Source organism: Schistocerca serialis, chromosome 1 (genome assembly GCF_023864345.2).
Source record: "Schistocerca serialis cubense isolate TAMUIC-IGC-003099 chromosome 1, iqSchSeri2.2, whole genome shotgun sequence".
NCBI lineage: Eukaryota > Metazoa > Arthropoda > Insecta > Orthoptera > Acrididae > Schistocerca > Schistocerca serialis.
The window spans coordinates 627232648-627250759 of record NC_064638.1 but is presented as its reverse complement, the minus strand read 5'-3'; the positions used below and the strand labels follow the sequence as shown (position 1 = coordinate 627250759).

At 40.6% G+C, this 18112-nt stretch overlaps 1 protein-coding gene across 1 annotated transcript in view; it reads right to left on the bottom strand.

Moving 5' to 3' along the window:
* LOC126478516 (uncharacterized) overlaps positions 1–18112 on the bottom strand; it is a 205821-nt gene that overhangs the window by 47511 nt on the left and 140198 nt on the right. The window lies entirely within an intron of this gene.

The window sequence follows — 18112 nt, the reverse complement described above, 5'->3', positions numbered from 1 at the left end:
CACACACACACACACACACACACACTATATCTTTCTTTTCGATACAGTAAATTTCATAATTTAGCTGTAACTGTGCCAGTTATTACAATAACAGTAGCTGATGAGAGCAAGCAAAAGAAATGGTTCAAATGGCTCTGAGCACTATGGGACTCAACTGCTGTGGTCATAAGTCCCCGAGAACTTTGAACTACTTAAACTTAACTAACCTAAGGACAGCACACAACACCCAGCCATCACGAGGCAGAGAAAATCCCTGACCCCGCCGGGAATCGAACCCGGGAACCCAGGCGTGGGAAGCGAGAACGCTACCGCACGACCACGAGATGCGGGCAGAGCAAGCAAACCCTGTATCAATATTGAATACTGAGGGGATGAGAACGAGTCACAATGAAATATGAGAGAAGTGCATATCATTACTACTTCAGCTTTAACATATCTTGAATGATAGCGAGCACAATTTTATGTCTCTAGCAAACACTGCGAAGTGATGAATGCGCACACCTATATGTCGAGAATCTCTGGTCTTACCTACCCACTATTCCTTAGGTACTATTAATACGTAGTACTGTACATTACACTTTCCAGATCTATATATAGATTTATAAACACATCGAATAAAAGTGGTATTCTATTCGAGGGGATAGCGGATCACCAAATTTTCGTTTTCCTTTGTTTCCGCGAATCGCGTAAGTCGATTTCTACTTTGAAAAGTGCACTGCCGTTTTCCTCCTATTCTTCCCCAATCCGATCTTGTTTTCCGTCTCTGGCGACTTGGTCATCGTTGTTGCTGGGCGTTAAACTTTCACCTGCCTTCCAGCCTTTCTTCCTTCGAAGCTAGCGAAAGTGACCTCCAGATGCCCATCCGGCAATCATGACTTAGATATTTCATGCTAGGTCAAATAATTTTAAGCCGGTATTCGGGTGGTCTTTGCATCTTTTAAGAATACCACAGATAACTCCTTCCCTCTGTCATGTTCGACAGAGCGAGTACAACATCTCTATTGATCTCAATGGCAAGGGGATGTGAAACTTTCTTACTTCGTTCTACTCGCTAAATTTCTTTCTTTTTCCCAATTTTTTTCTTCTGAATATTTAGTCATTGTCTCTCAAAACCATAAAATAACAACGTAAAATATTTGGTTGTAGAGTGTACATTGCACTAGTTTTCATTTTTATTTCGGTGGCTCCCACTGGAAACTGTAATATATTTATCTCCTTAATTCAAATAAGATCTTATACAAGTGAGAAGTGGAAGTTGATCAACGAAGCGTCTTTAGAAGTACTACTACCAAAACGCTCACGTAACATGCACCATGACTGTAGGATTGAATTCTTAGTAACGAAATCAGTTTCAAATAACGAAATATGTTTTGCTCGTTACATCATCCCCATATTAAGCAAATAAACATAATCGGACACGTGATGCTGCAAGACGAGTCACTCTCGCTACGCGAGATGGGAACTTGAGTGCTCGTACGACGCCAATTAACAGAGACCCCACTGAGATGATATCATACTGAGATACTTACGCTGTTATACTTAAGATTTTGATCACAGCTCTATTTTGATGTCTGAGTAACTTTATATACATATTATCTCCTCCAAGAAAAGTCGGAGAGAAAAGATCACATACAGCTTATGTGTTAAACGTTTCTTCAAAAATTTTAAAGATAATAAAGTGCATGAAAGGGAAATGATCTCCCGTACACTGGTAAAAATGACAACTCCTCTGGGATATGCAAAAGATGATCTACTTTCGCGAAAGTAGGATTTTTAGCAATACCACATCAGCGTGTTAAAAATGAAATAGCACAAGCAATAAGCACTGTGGAAGAACGATGCAGCTAACGCCAGCGACACACCCCCCTTCTAGGGGTCCATTAAATCTGCAGTGGCTGAACACTGAATTTCCACTGTCCATTTTTGGGCTACTGGATAGCCAAGCTACTCTTTCTATTTTTTATTTTTATTTTTTATTCTTGATTTATTTATTTATTGTCATCAGTCTTCTCACTGGGTTGACATGCACCGATATGAATTCCTCTTCTGTGCCAAACTTTTCATCTCAGAGTAGCGCTAGCAATCTACTCCTCAATTATTTGTTGAATGTGTTCCAATCTCTATCTTTCTCTAAAGTTTTTACCCCCTGCAGCTCTCTGTAGTGCCATGGCAGTTAATTCCCTGATGTTTTAGGGTGTCCCATCAGTCCTATCATCCTGACCCCTCTCCTTGTCAGTGTTTTCTATATATTCCTTTCCTCGCCTATTCCGCGAGAACCTACTCATTCCTTACGTTATCAGTCCACCTTATTTTCAACATTTTTGTTGCACCACTGCTCAAATGCTTAGATTCTCTTCTGTTTCGATTTTCCCACAGTCCATGTTTCACTGCCGTACAATGCTGTTCACCAAATGTACACTCTTTGACATAAAACTTGACCGGCGGCCGGCCGCTTCAGAGGCTAAGTCCGCGCCGATCGCGACATGGGACAAAAAAACTGGCCAACTCGCTAATTCTCTAAGTCCGGTTATCTGCACAATCTGGCAACACTGTAGACTGCGGCACTTCCTGGAGGGAAACTTGTCGCATGATAGAGAAACTCTAGGCTGTTTACGCCTGTGGTCTAGCGGTAGCGTGCGTTGTTTCTGTTCATAATGTCAGTGGATCGAGAGCAGCTGGTATAAAATATTTTTATAGCCTCTTCTGTCTGAATGCTGAAGACGTGAATGTAATGGTAGCGCAGATTCAATCTATTTCGCTTTGTGACACACCGATATCAAAATTTTATCCAGTAACGATTTTGCGGCAGATTTCCTGCAGACTGTCCTCCTCTGGACGCCGTATGCGGCAAAGCTCCGGGATCCATTTGCTGGCTACTGGCAGCGGCCGTGGCGACAGCAGCGGCGCTGCACTCCCCCGTTCTTTATCGAAAGCGCCTGCTACCGCTCATCGCTTTTGATGATTTAAAACGCTTTATTATTAAATGTTGCTCCACAGAAAATTTCTACAATTTCCATTCACGCTCAAAAGCAACGGAGACAGACGCCCTGATTAGTAGGCGGATATTATATTACATTAATCGGCAAGAGCTGAGTATGGCCCGAAATTAATTTTATAGACTGGGACGAAATTAAACCACCTCACTACATTCGATGAATTTATAAATGCTTCATACCTCGTTTCTTTTCCTTTCAAACTCAATTATTTGTGCAACTTTTGGTCAATGTTTGGATGTTTTCGTCAAGCCAGAGTGAGCGTCTGTGGTGTAAAGTGTATTACAGTTCTTGTTTCATTCCTTATGGTAAGTCTATGCGATAAACTGTGTGAATACCTTGCAATGCATGCTCTGTAGCAGTGCAGGAACACTGCACATTTGGAGTTCCATGTATGGGTTCATGAAGTATTTATTGTTGATCGGAAGTGATAGTTAAGGTCATCAGATTTAAACCAGAAAAATTTGTCGTTTTGAAGGTTTCAGAGAACGGAAAGGAATTGCTAACGCCGGTGTTAGAAAACGTCTACAGTTAAATGCTATTGCAAAAATTTAGAAGAAGGGAACTACATTAATGAACATGTGCACTTCATAAACAACCTTCTGACATGTTAGACCTATATGACGAACAAAGCTCAAATTTATATCGTTGACAGTCGGTTTGAATCTTTTCAGGGTCTATTTTACAGTGAAGCACCTTGGAATTCGCAAAGCAGAAATCCATGATATTAACTTAATTTACTAAGTCGAAATCGGACGAAGATTGATGTTTAAAGGCATTCTTCAGATTTCGCATAAGAAATTTTTACTATCAGTTTGCAACTCCATTAATTAAAATGGAAAATAAAAGGTTGTACTCAGCGGCTTCTACCGTGATTCGAACTGCTATGTCTTATAGTATAAGCACTGCAACGCACAAGGGAACCTCTGAGCTAACGACACACTGGCGGCCAGAGGCGGAATATAGTCACTGCGATGTTGCCTGAGCCTCAAAACGCAACCTTAAACACACGAACAGAGGAGGTGGAGATTACTGTTTTAACGTCCCGTCGACAACGATGTCATTAGAGACGGAGCACAAGCTCGGATTAGGGAAGGATGGGGAAGGAAATCGGCCGTGCCCTTCCTAAGGAACCATCCCGGCATTTGCCTGAAGCGATTTAGGGAAATCATTGAAAACCTAAATCAGGATGGCCGGGCGCGGGATTGCACCGTCGTCCTCCCGAATGCACACACAAACAGGTGTTACTTATGTGAAGAACGCCATTCTTGGAGTCCAGAAATTAAATATACTTTCTAATTGTGTCATCATGCAGTGGATTATATCGTACGAGTCTTCGATGTGGAAAACGAATGTCAAGTGAATTTAGCGAGGTAACGCCGACCTACACCCGAGAGTAAATGCACTATCAGAGTGTTGACAAATACTTGCTACGACGCTGCCATTTCTAGGCTCTCTGACGAGGCAGCTCTTCAGCGAAATGCTTGCCGTGATTCTCCGATACGGTTCTTCCGAGTGGAGACGCGCGCGCACGTTTGGTTTTTATGCGGCGTTCTCCCCTGATGGTTTCTGACGTCGCCTTCTGGGCTATGTATACATATGAGACATTCAATTATCATTAATCCAGAATGATACAAGTTTCAGCTTCCGGTGTGGAAGAAGGCTGTTGACGCCGACATTATATCATTTCAACGTAGGGAAAGCAAAACGGATCATTCAATGTTTCTCATTCAACATAAAGCATGTGAGATAATTTTCTGTAACGTTCATAATCATCTAAAAATACAAACGAAGTAAAAATACACCGGATGCTTATTCGAATTGAATATAACGCTTTGCACCTCGATGTCGAATTTGTCCACTTGCAATTTTTTCCAGCATACACATAGAATGTCATGATTACCACGAGAATGAAGAAATATGTTGATAAGGATGGAAGCAAGAAGAGACGCAGTCAACAAATATTGTATTCCTCATGGCATTCATTTCATTTGACACGTAAGAAGAGGTAAAGCGGGAATTTACTTTCGTCAACACGAAAGATATGCCGCACATATTGATAACGAGGAAGTCTGAGTCTTCATACGTTTCCTCCTTGAAATCTGTATGCTCTATTATATACTAAGTAGCCCGATCATTGTTTCAGTAATGTTACCCTCTTGTTTGACCCCGTAACGATGAACAGATTCCAAATGCATGTCTCCCTTCCTGGGTTGTTTTTTGTGTTTTATTGCTTGGAATTCCTGAAGCAGACCACTGTGCCTTCCCCCCTCGTGGGTTAGGTCTCAAAACTAAACCGCTTTGTATCCAATGGCATAATTTATTCAGACAGCATCAGCACAAGACTATCAAACAAAGCCTTCCATTTACAGTTGCAGCACTCTAACCAGCACTGACCAAAGTGTAATCCACGGTCATGGTCCTAAATTACCAGCTGTCTGCTACTGTGGCAAAGTCCGTACTACACTGTCGATTCCGCAGCACCATTTTATCTGGTAACACTGTGTAGTTGCACAGTTGTGCTACCAGGTCTGTCTTCACACTGTCAACTTTATGTATCTCACTTCTCCTGTAGCGTAGATCACGAGGAGCCGAAGTAAATGAGTGTATTCTGCATGACGTAACATTCAGTATTCCCTTCTTTCATAGCCACTCTTCATGTGCATCGATACCAAATAGGAATGCGAAAACTCTTGCGAGTGAGAGAATGACAATAACAATCGTAACAAGAACAAGCAAATAATGAATGATGTTTATTCCAACGCAGAACGAGAATGGCTTTAAATATAAAAATCTGTATCTATATCTATATCCATATCTATTGATCTTTGAGTTGGCACAATGCAAATATATTCTTAGCATTTAGTTACTGAATTTAGTTCTGGATGTTTGCAGAGAAAAGGAAAAGTCGGTACTTCTCGCTAGTGTAATATAATGTGAACCAGCAACTACCCTTTCCTTAGAACACGACTCAAGCAGGTCCTCAAGTAGGTAGCAAGGCACTGCTGCATTCTGTTCCCTGACATTGCTCTGATGACGGTTAATGCAGATAGTTCCGATTATGAAATACAAAACGTATTGCAGGTTAGTTCCTAGGATAGTAACATTAAATTTGCGTTGTAGACGGCACATGAACGTGACGACTATCCATATTACTCATCAATGTAAAAAGACAATATTTAGGGAATTTAGCAGGATTACTCAAAATGAATTCTGAAATTGGGTGACTGACTGCACAGGTGCTAAACGTCGTCAAGAGTATACGATGTCCTAATCGCATTAGGAATATGAAGATCGTCTTCGACAGCTCGCAACTTTCACATTGGTATCTCCACCCTACTCCAGACAGCCCTCGGTGGAGTTGCACGACGTTGCCGATGTTATGGAAGGCCTTCGAACGACAACAGACCACATATTGAAAAATACAAGCGAATTCTCTTGCAGCGTAAGCTTATTGTAACTAATCTAAAAATTATTGGAGAGGAACATTGTCCTATTCAAAAAAAGTAAAATGTTACACACTGTTGACGTGAAACGGACATTATCTATGTCCTGTCTTGTGTCCTACTCATCTATAATATCAAGTGTACTATGAAAATGATTATATATAATGGATGATAGGGTAATGCATTGATACCAGATGGTGGGGGCCGGCCGGTGTGGCCGTGCGGTTCTAGGCGCTTCAGTCTGGAACCGCGTGACCGCTACGGTCGCAGGTTCGAATCCTGCCTCGGGCATGGATGTGAGTGATGTCCTTAGGTTAGTTAGGTTTAAGTAGTTCTAAGTTCTAGGGGACTGATGACCTTAGAAGTTAAGTCCCATATTGCTCAGAGCCATTTGAACCATTTGAACTGTTTAAGACAAAATGACATTAAAAATTAAAGTTATTCACGAGCAGCTAGTTGAGAATATGTATGAACATTAAATGACACGACGAACTGAAATAATATGACGAAGAGTTCAGCGCTCACTGGGAATAGAGCCCCACACATATCGTTGTTGACTACACACAAAGAGACGTCAGCTACCGAATTTTTCTCCACCAGCTGCTCAGAATAGCATCTTGAACTTACAGTCATCTCGCAAATAGTTCTGTGTCTCACTGGGAGTAAAAAACCTCAGATATCGTTAGTGTTGACAGCGAATGAAAATACATTAAAAATCAAAATTATTATCCACCAGCAGATAGGTGTTCTCATGATATAGCTTGATAATACATAATTAAATCTTTAGTGCCGGGCCAGGATTCGATCCCATTCACGCGTAATATGTGAAGGTGTTGAGGAATCTGCAGTTTTGAACAAACAACAAATTGTAGCCGAGCTGTATTGCCACGAAGGGATCAAATTCCGCGTTAAGGGCGGTCTGAGTTGCATTCCCAGTTTAGAACCAATTTTATCGACATACAGAAGCTCAAATAAAAGATGGAATAAGTGTCCTGTGACCATACATAGCGTTTGTGTCGTCACTTGAAATAAATAACTAGTATAAGAAAGGTTACTGGTGATAGAGTTTCTACATGTCGCCACTCCAGACTTTATTGTGGTTCAACCTACCGCCTACTTGGTAAAGAAGGAATATCATCTTTAATGTGAATTTTCAGACCACGCAGCCATTATATCTCCTCACTTGGTGTAGCCAGGAGAGAATGGAATCTGTCTGTCCCTATCTAAAATCATTGACGGAAGTGGGAATCGAACCCAGACCATAGGTATAACAACCTACCATCCGTCCAACAGACCACGAAATCCTCTTCTCTGCGAGTCATTTTTCTATCGTAACGCAGTTGCGCCACACTGGATGAGAATTCTGACACACAGGCTCCCTGTAGTAATTTGCAGCATGTTCAGTTAATTCATTTACTTGGTTGACCGAATCACCATTAACTAGCTGCCTCGGCTACCCAGTGCATACATTCGACTATTTTGTAATCACAGAAATAAAATCACGTAACTGCCACCTGCACACAACTGCCAACAGTGTAGGATGCAGAAGTTTAAATAGGAAGTGTTCCTTTCCACTTGAGCTATTCTATTGCGCTATCTGTTACTAGAAAACGTCGTTCAGTCCAAAAGAAAAGCTGTAACTGTTTGTCTCTCAGAAGTCAAGACCTGGCCATATGCATAATCTCACAGTGCTGTGGAATCCAAAAGTTCTGGAGGAATAGTTACCGAGCTCTGGAGCTGCTGTAGCTACGTGTCAGCTTGTAGCATAGATAAGATGTCGCGAGTTCGAATACATTCAGTGCTACATTTTTTAAAACGCAATTCTGCTCTCTGCTGAAGGTATCAATCTAATGGAACTTTGAACATAATTACCTTCACTTCTCAACCCAAAGTAGTCGCATGTGGAAAAAGGGCTAACTACTGTGACATTTTGTTCTATTCAGGTTTAATAGACAGCAGGCAGCAGATGCATCTCGAAGATGTGCAGGGAGAGCGCATCGTGCCATAATATGTCAGAAAAGTATTTTCTATATTAGCCGTCGTGTGGTAGTGATATTTTATTCTTCTTCAAACTTTTTTTGACAGCTTTAACTCAGAACAAGTTTTCTACATGCATGTAATCAATAAACTGCATGTGCATTGTCAGACTGTCATAGGTAACATCTGAGAATTCGCATATATCGTTGATGATTAATTTCTCTCTCATGTTTACTATTGTTTTAACAACACTAAAGGAAACCTTACGAAAATTGTGCACTGTATTATAAGAAATGAAATAAAACTAACCATGGTAACCTTACGACGAAAGTATCTGTAAACAAGCATGCCTCTATCGACACGAATTAGTAAAATACTACTCACTTAGATTTTGATTGGGTCTGTGTTTAATTGGTATGCTGCGTCATACTCAAGAGGTATGCAAATGTGGCATTTCATAAATATAGTTACGTATTCCTAGAAACCCAAAATTCGCTTGTCAGCAGCGGAAAGAGGCCTTACCTGTTGTGCAGCATTGTAAGTTTTTCAACATTGCACTATGAGCTGAAAGCATTTTCTTGCGATTTCCTTATTGATGTTTGATCTGACTGCTTGTAGCTCTTTCACAGAAGGGATAAAAACGTTACAGTCAGTGAGACTGGAACTGCGAACCGTAACAGACGCTTTTTCACAGCTCAGCACGTTACCACAGAGCTGGCGAGGAGGTATGGGTCTTAGCTTCCTATTACGGGGACAATAGTAACTAGAACTCGTAAACCGCTATTTGAATGTCGAGATTAGTTGCGGTTTCCACCTGCAACGACTTTCCTGGGCTGGAAACCGTAAATTTTCAATCTTTTGTTACCCTGCAAGCGATAATAACTCGGATTATTCAATGGAAATGACAGGTAAAATCAAGTGAACTTTGAGGCTTAATTCCGTGCACACCAGGAAGTAACTCGTCGATCACAGAGTTGCCAAACATACGTTGCCTTGTTGCCAAATCTCAGTTACAGTACCAGCAGGAAGAAGACGAACCGATGTGATCCTACAGCGGTCTGGGAAGTGACCATAGCTGGTGTCTCCAAGTCACGGCTGCTACGGCCTGGAATACGTAATGCGTCTGATTCGCTTTCTGTAACTAGGTTTAGGGACTGGAGCGTAGTTACTAATAATACTCAGAACTGACTGCAAACTGAGCATCATAAATCAGTAACTCTCATTGTTGTTTTTATATTTCTTTCGTAAGTGTACTCAAAACTAAGAAAGTCATTCACAGGCGTTTTCGTGCCTCGCCGATAGTCGAGCACAACATACAAATAAAAATAAAAAAGAATGTGTGTGTGTGTGTGTGTGTGTGTGTTTGTGAGAGAGATAGAGAGATAGAGAGAAATAAAAAGCAATGAGAGAGAGTGTAAAAAATTGTTGTAAAGAAATTGAATCAAGGTATTTAAAGAAATCTTTCATTAAAATGACACGCTCCATATCATTACGAAATGTCGTATTCATGATCTATGGAACAAGAGTTAATCTAATGTAATCTAATCTAATCTAATCACATCATATTGATGATTAGCCATGAAGAGTCATGAATTACCGAAATTTTGGCCAATACCAGTAACCAAATCTAAACTTGAAAATAAAAGACGACAATTTTTGTAATAAACCGTGACTCCTATCAAGACCCTTTCGTCCCTGTTATCGAACCACGAAAGATGTCTGATATACCTCCATTCTGAAGTAACAAAGTGTGCATGCATTTAAAGATGAAGTGCATGATGTGAAGTTCTGTGACGGAGATACGAACCCAACACGTAATCCGATTGTTAACTAAGAAAAATCAAATGTTACGTATCGGTTTTTCTTACGAGCCGCTAGGTGTCTGAATCTAAAATAAGGATACAAACTTTTGTGCCTAAGCGACAATCAAACTGCACACCTACCGTGCATCCACGAATATAGCTTAAGTTTCAGTTGCTTACTCATGAACAGTAAGATGTGTGCGTGTTTGACCAGAAATAACGACACCTGTTGCCATTGTTGGAAACACATGAACAGACATTGAAATTGCGCGTTAATTTTCACTAGCAGGTGGGTGTGCACTTGATAAAGCTAGAAATGAAATTATGAATATTTTTGTACTGGATCAGGTTTCAGACCCACATACTTACCTTTGGAGGAGACCTAGAGAAGATTGCAGTCTTGGGAAAAGGAACGAAATGACTGAACTATACTGTTCCGAGAGATTCAGATCCTCGCAAGAGGAGATACGAATTCGAATCACAGTCCAGCACCAAATTTTTAAACGTCTCTAGTTCAATCAAGTACAAGTAAAATAAGAGCCCTGTCCCTTTAAATGGCTATCGGTTCATCAAATAAAATAAAATTTTCTAATGTAAGTAAGACTACTGGCGACTGTATTTCTGTTTACCATGACTTCCGCTGTGTCATTTCCCAACGTAAATCGGCTCTGCCCAGTTGGTAATGAAGGAACATGATGTTTAATGCGGATTCTGGATTATAACGTCTTTCTCTTGAGGTTACCACAGGTAAATTAAATCTGTTTGTGCCTCTTAAAAGTAAATGCCTGAACCCACGCATTGCACCTGTGATAGCTCGTTCCACCAGACCATTGTGGCCACATTACCCAGCCCCAAGAGTGTGCTGTAACGGATGATGTGCTTAGCTTACAAAATTAGTCACGGTGGAAAAAATGCGAGTCTATTAAATGGTCAAGTAGAAGCAAGCTTCTGACGCAGAGATTATGCTATTCTCATGTCAGCAGGATGTAAAGACTCTTCTAGGCATCATAGGCTGGATGTGAAGCCATTTTGATTTTTCACAAATTCAGCAAATTTCTTAGTGGATTTTCTCGAACTAAGAAATTTGCTGAATTTGTGAAAAATCAAAATGGCTTCACATCCAGCCTATGATGCCTAGAAGAGTCTTTACATCCTGATGACATGAGAATAGCATAATCTCTGCGTCAGAAGCTTGCTTCTACTCGACCATTTAATAGACTCGCATTTTTTCCACCGTGACTAATTTTGTAAGCTAAGCACATCATCCGTTACAGCACACTCTTGGGGCTGGGTAATGTGGCCACAATGGTATGGTGGAACGAGCTATCACAGGTGCAATGCGTGGGTTCAGGCATTTACTTTTAAGAGGCACAAACAGATTTATTTTACCTCTGGTAACCTCAAGAGAAAGACGTTATAATCCAGAATCCGCATTAAACATCACGTTCCTTCATTACCAACTGGGCAGAGCCGGTTTACGTTGGGAAATGACACAGCGGAAGTCATGGTAAACAGAAATACAGTCGCCAGTAAGCTTACTTACATTAGAAAATTTTATTTTATTTGATGAACCGATAGCCATTTAAAGGGACAGGGCTCTTATTTTACTTGTACTTGATTGAACTAGAGACGTTTAAAAATTTGGTGCTGGACTGTGATTCGAATTCGTATCTCCTCTTGCGAGGATCTGAATCTCTCGGAACAGTATAGTTCAGTCATTTCGTTCCTTTTCCCAAGACTGCAATCTTCTCTAGGTCTCCTCCAAAGGTAAGTATGTGGGTCTGAAACCTGATCCAGTACAAAAATATTCATAATTTCATTTCTAGCTTTATCAAGTGCACACCCACCTGCTAGTGAAAATTAACGCGCAATTTCAATGTCTGTTCATGTGTTTCCAACAATGGCAACAGGTGTCGTTATTTCTGGTCAAACACGCACACATCTTACTGTTCATGAGTAAGCAACTGAAACTTAAGCTATATTCGTGGATGCACGGTAGGTGTGCAGTTCGATTGTCGCTTAGGCACAAAAGTTTGTATCCTTATTTTAGATTCAGACACCTAGCGGCTCGTAAGAAAAACCGATACGTAACATTTGATTTTTCTTAGTTAACAATCGGATTACGTGTTGGGTTCGTATCTCCATCACAGAACTTCACATCATGCACTTCATCTTTAAATGCATGCACACTTTGTTACTTCAGAATGGAGGTATATCAGACATCTTTCGTGGTTCGATAACAGGGACGAAAGGGTCTTGATAGGAGTCACGGTTTATTACAAAAATTGTCGTCTTTTATTTTCAAGTTTAGATTTGGTTACTGGTATTGGCCAAAATTTCGGTAATTCATGACTCTTCATGGCTAATCATCAATATGATGTGATTAGATTAGATTAGATTACATTAGATTAACTCTTGTTCCATAGATCATGAATACGACATTTCGTAATGATATGGAGCGTGTCATTTTAATGAAAGATTTCTTTAAATACCTTGATTCAATTTCTTTACAACAATTTTTTACACTCTCTCTCATTGCTTTTTATTTCTCTCTATCTCTCTATCTCTCTCACAAACACACACACACACACACACACACACATTCTTTTTTATTTTTATTTGTATGTTGTGCTCGACTATCGGCGAGGCACGAAAACGCCTGTGAATGACTTTCTTAGTTTTGAGTACACTTACGAAAGAAATATAAAAACAACAATGAGAGTTACTGATTTATGATGCTCAGTTTGCAGTCAGTTCTGAGTATTATTAGTAACTACGCTCCAGTCCCTAAACCTAGTTACAGAAAGCGAATCAGACGCATTACGTATTCCAGGCCGTAGCAGCCGTGACTTGGAGACACCAGCTATGGTCACTTCCCAGACCGCTGTAGGATCACATCGGTTCGTCTTCTTCCTGCTGGTACTGTAACTGAGATTTGGCAACAAGGCAACATATGTTTGGCAACTCTGTGATCGACGAGTTACTTCCTGGTGTGCACGGAATTAAGCCTCAAAGTTCACTTGATTTTACCTGTCATTTCCATTGAATAATCCGAGTTATTATCGCTTGCAGGGTAACAAAAGATTGAAAATTTACGGTTTCCAGCCCAGGAAAGTCGTTGCAGGTGGAAACCGCAACTAATCTCGACATTCAAATAGCGGTTTACGAGTTCTAGTTACTATTGCCCCCGTAATAGGAAGCTAAGACCCATACCTCCTCGCCAGCTCTGTGGTAACGTGCTCAGCTGTGAAAAAGCGTCTGTTACGGTTCGCAGTTCCAGTCTCACTGGCTGTAACGTTTTTATCCCTTCTGTGAAAGAGCTACAAGCAGTCAGATCAAACATCAATAAGGAAATCGCAAGAAAATGCTTTCAGCTCATAGTGCAATGTTGAAAAACTTACAATGCTGCACAACAGGTAAGGCCTCTTTCCGCTGCTGACAAGCGAATTTTGGGTTTCTAGGAATACGTAACTATATTTATGAAATGCCACATTTGCATACCTCTTGAGTATGACGCAGCATACCAATTAAACACAGACCCAATCAAAATCTAAGTGAGTAGTATTTTACTAATTCGTGTCGATAGAGGCATGCTTGTTTACAGATACTTTCGTCGTAAGGTTACCATGGTTAGTTTTATTTCATTTCTTATAATACAGTGCACAATTTTCGTAAGGTTTCCTTTAGTGTTGTTAAAACAATAGTAAACATGAGAGAGAAATTAATCATCAACGATATATGCGAATTCTCAGATGTTACCTATGACAGTCTGACAATGCACATGCAGTTTATTGATTACATGCATGTAGAAAACTTGTTCTGAGTTAAAGCTGTCAAAAAAAGTTTGAAGAAGAATAAAATATCACTACCACACGACGGCTAATATAGAAAATACTTTTCTGACATATTATGGCACGATGCGCTCTCCCTGCACATCTTCGAGATGCATCTGCTGCCTGCTGTCTATTAAACCTGAATAGAACAAAATGTCACAGTAGTTAGCCCTTTTTCCACATGCGACTACTTTGGGTTGAGAAGTGAAGGTAATTATGTTCAAAGTTCCATTAGATTGATACCTTCAGCAGAGAGCAGAATTGCGTTTTAAAAAATGTAGCACTGAATGTATTCGAACTCGCGACATCTTATCTATGCTACAAGCTGACACGTAGCTACAGCAGCTCCAGAGCTCGGTAACTATTCCTCCAGAACTTTTGGATTCCACAGCACTGTGAGATTATGCATATGGCCAGGTCTTGACTTCTGAGAGACAAACAGTTACAGCTTTTCTTTTGGACTGAACGACGTTTTCTAGTAACAGATAGCGCAATAGAATAGCTCAAGTGGAAAGGAACACTTCCTATTTAAACTTCTGCATCCTACACTGTTGGCAGTTGTGTGCAGGTGGCAGTTACGTGATTTTATTTCTGTGATTACAAAATAGTCGAATGTATGCACTGGGTAGCCGAGGCAGCTAGTTAATGGTGATTCGGTCAACCAAGTAAATGAATTAACTGAACATGCTGCAAATTACTACAGGGAGCCTGTGTGTCAGAATTCTCATCCAGTGTGGCGCAACTGCGTTACGATAGAAAAATGACTCGCAGAGAAGAGGATTTCGTGGTCTGTTGGACGGATGGTAGGTTGTTATACCTATGGTCTGGGTTCGATTCCCACTTCCGTCAATGATTTTAGATAGGGACAGACAGATTCCATTCTCTCCTGGCTACACCAAGTGAGGAGATATAATGGCTGCGTGGTCTGAAAATTCACATTAAAGATGATATTCCTTCTTTACCAAGTAGGCGGTAGGTTGAACCACAATAAAGTCTGGAGTGGCGACATGTAGAAACTCTATCACCAGTAACCTTTCTTATACTAGTTATTTATTTCAAGTGACGACACAAACGCTATGTATGGTCACAGGACACTTATTCCATCTTTTATTTGAGCTTCTGTATGTCGATAAAATTGGTTCTAAACTGGGAATGCAACTCAGACCGCCCTTAACGCGGAATTTGATCCCTTCGTGGCAATACAGCTCGGCTACAATTTGTTGTTTGTTCAAAACTGCAGATTCCTCAACACCTTCACATATTACGCGTGAATGGGATCGAATCCTGGCCCGGCACTAAAGATTTAATTATGTATTATCAAGCTATATCATGAGAACACCTATCTGCTGGTGGATAATAATTTTGATTTTTAATGTATTTTCATTCGCTGTCAACACTAACGATATCTGAGGTTTTTTACTCCCAGTGAGACACAGAACTATTTGCGAGATGACTGTAAGTTCAAGATGCTATTCTGAGCAGCTGGTGGAGAAAAATTCGGTAGCTGACGTCTCTTTGTGTGTAGTCAACAACGATATGTGTGGGGCTCTATTCCCAGTGAGCGCTGAACTCTTCGTCATATTATTTCAGTTCGTCGTGTCATTTAATGTTCATACATATTCTCAACTAGCTGCTCGTGAATAACTTTAATTTTTAATGTCATTTTGTCTTAAACAGTTCAAATGGTTCAAATGGCTCTGAGCAATATGGGACTTAACTTCTAAGGTCATCAGTCCCCTAGAACTTAGAACTACTTAAACCTAACTAACCTAAGGACATCACTCACATCCATGCCCGAGGCAGGATTCGAACCTGCGACCGTAGCGGTCACGCGGTTCCAGACTGAAGCGCCTAGAACCGCACGGCCACACCGGCCGGCCCCCACCATCTGGTATCAATGCATTACCCTATCATCCATTATATATAATCATTTTCATAGTACACTTGATATTATAGATGAGTAGGACACAAGACAGGACATAGATAATGTCCGTTTCACGTCAACAGTGTGTAACATTTTACTTTTTTTGAATAGGACAATGTTCCTCTCCAATAATTTTTAGATTAGTTACAATAAGCTTACGCTGCAAGAGAATTCGCTTGTATTTTTCAATATGTGGTCTGTTGTCGTTCGAAGGCCTTCCATAACATCGGCAACGTCGTGCAACTCCACCGAGGGCTGTCTGGAGTAGGGTGGAGATACCAATGTGAAAGTTGCGAGCTGTCGAAGACGATCTTCATATTCCTAATGCGATTAGGACATCGTATACTCTTGACGACGTTTAGCACCTGTGCAGTCAGTCACCCAATTTCAGAATTCATTTTGAGTAATCCTGCTAAATTCCCTAAATATTGTCTTTTTACATTGATGAGTAATATGGATAGTCGTCACGTTCATGTGCCGTCTACAACGCAAATTTAATGTTACTATCCTAGGAACTAACCTGCAATACGTTTTGTATTTCATAATCGGAACTATCTGCATTAACCGTCATCAGAGCAATGTCAGGGAACAGAATGCAGCAGTGCCTTGCTACCTACTTGAGGACCTGCTTGAGTCGTGTTCTAAGGAAAGGGTAGTTGCTGGTTCACGTTATATTACACTAGCGAGAAGTACCGACTTTTCCTTTTCTCTGCAAACATCCAGAACTAAATTCAGTAACTAAATGCTAAGAATATATTTGCATTGTGCCAACTCAAAGATCAATAGATATGGATATAGATATAGATACAGATTTTTATATTTAAAGCCATTCTCGTTCTGCGTTGGAATAAACATCATTCATTATTTGCTTGTTCTTGTTACGATTGTTATTGTCATTCTCTCACTCGCAAGAGTTTTCGCATTCCTATTTGGTATCGATGCACATGAAGAGTGGCTATGAAAGAAGGGAATACTGAATGTTACGTCATGCAGAATACACTCATTTACTTCGGCTCCTCGTGATCTACGCTACAGGAGAAGTGAGATACATAAAGTTGACAGTGTGAAGACAGACCTGGTAGCACAACTGTGCAACTACACAGTGTTACCAGATAAAATGGTGCTGCGGAATCGACAGTGTAGTACGGACTTTGCCACAGTAGCAGACAGCTGGTAATTTAGGACCATGACCGTGGATTACACTTTGGTCAGTGCTGGTTAGAGTGCTGCAACTGTAAATGGAAGGCTTTGTTTGATAGTCTTGTGCTGATGCTGTCTGAATAAATTATGCCATTGGATACAAAGCGGTTTAGTTTTGAGACCTAACCCACGAGGGGGGAAGGCACAGTGGTCTGCTTCAGGAATTCCAAGCAATAAAACACAAAAAACAACCCAGGAAGGGAGACATGCATTTGGAATCTGTTCATCGTTACGGGGTCAAACAAGAGGGTAACATTACTGAAACAATGATCGGGCTACTTAGTATATAATAGAGCATACAGATTTCAAGGAGGAAACGTATGAAGACTCAGACTTCCTCGTTATCAATATGTGCGGCATATCTTTCGTGTTGACGAAAGTAAATTCCCGCTTTACCTCTTCTTACGTGTCAAATGAAATGAATGCCATGAGGAATACAATATTTGTTGACTGCGTCTCTTCTTGCTTCCATCCTTATCAACATATTTCTTCATTCTCGTGGTAATCATGACATTCTATGTGTATGCTGGAAAAAATTGCAAGTGGACAAATTCGACATCGAGGTGCAAAGCGTTATATTCAATTCGAATAAGCATCCGGTGTATTTTTACTTCGTTTGTATTTTTAGATGATTATGAACGTTACAGAAAATTATCTCACATGCTTTATGTTGAATGAGAAACATTGAATGATCCGTTTTGCTTTCCCTACGTTGAAATGATATAATGTCGGCGTCAACAGCCTTCTTCCACACCGGAAGCTGAAACTTGTATCATTCTGGATTAATGATAATTGAATGTCTCATATGTATACAGAGCCCAGAAGGCGACGTCAGAAACCATCAGGGGAGAACGCCGCATAAAAACCAAACGTGCGCGCGCGTCTCCACTCGGAAGAACCGTATCGGAGAATCACGGCAAGCATTTCGCTGAAGAGC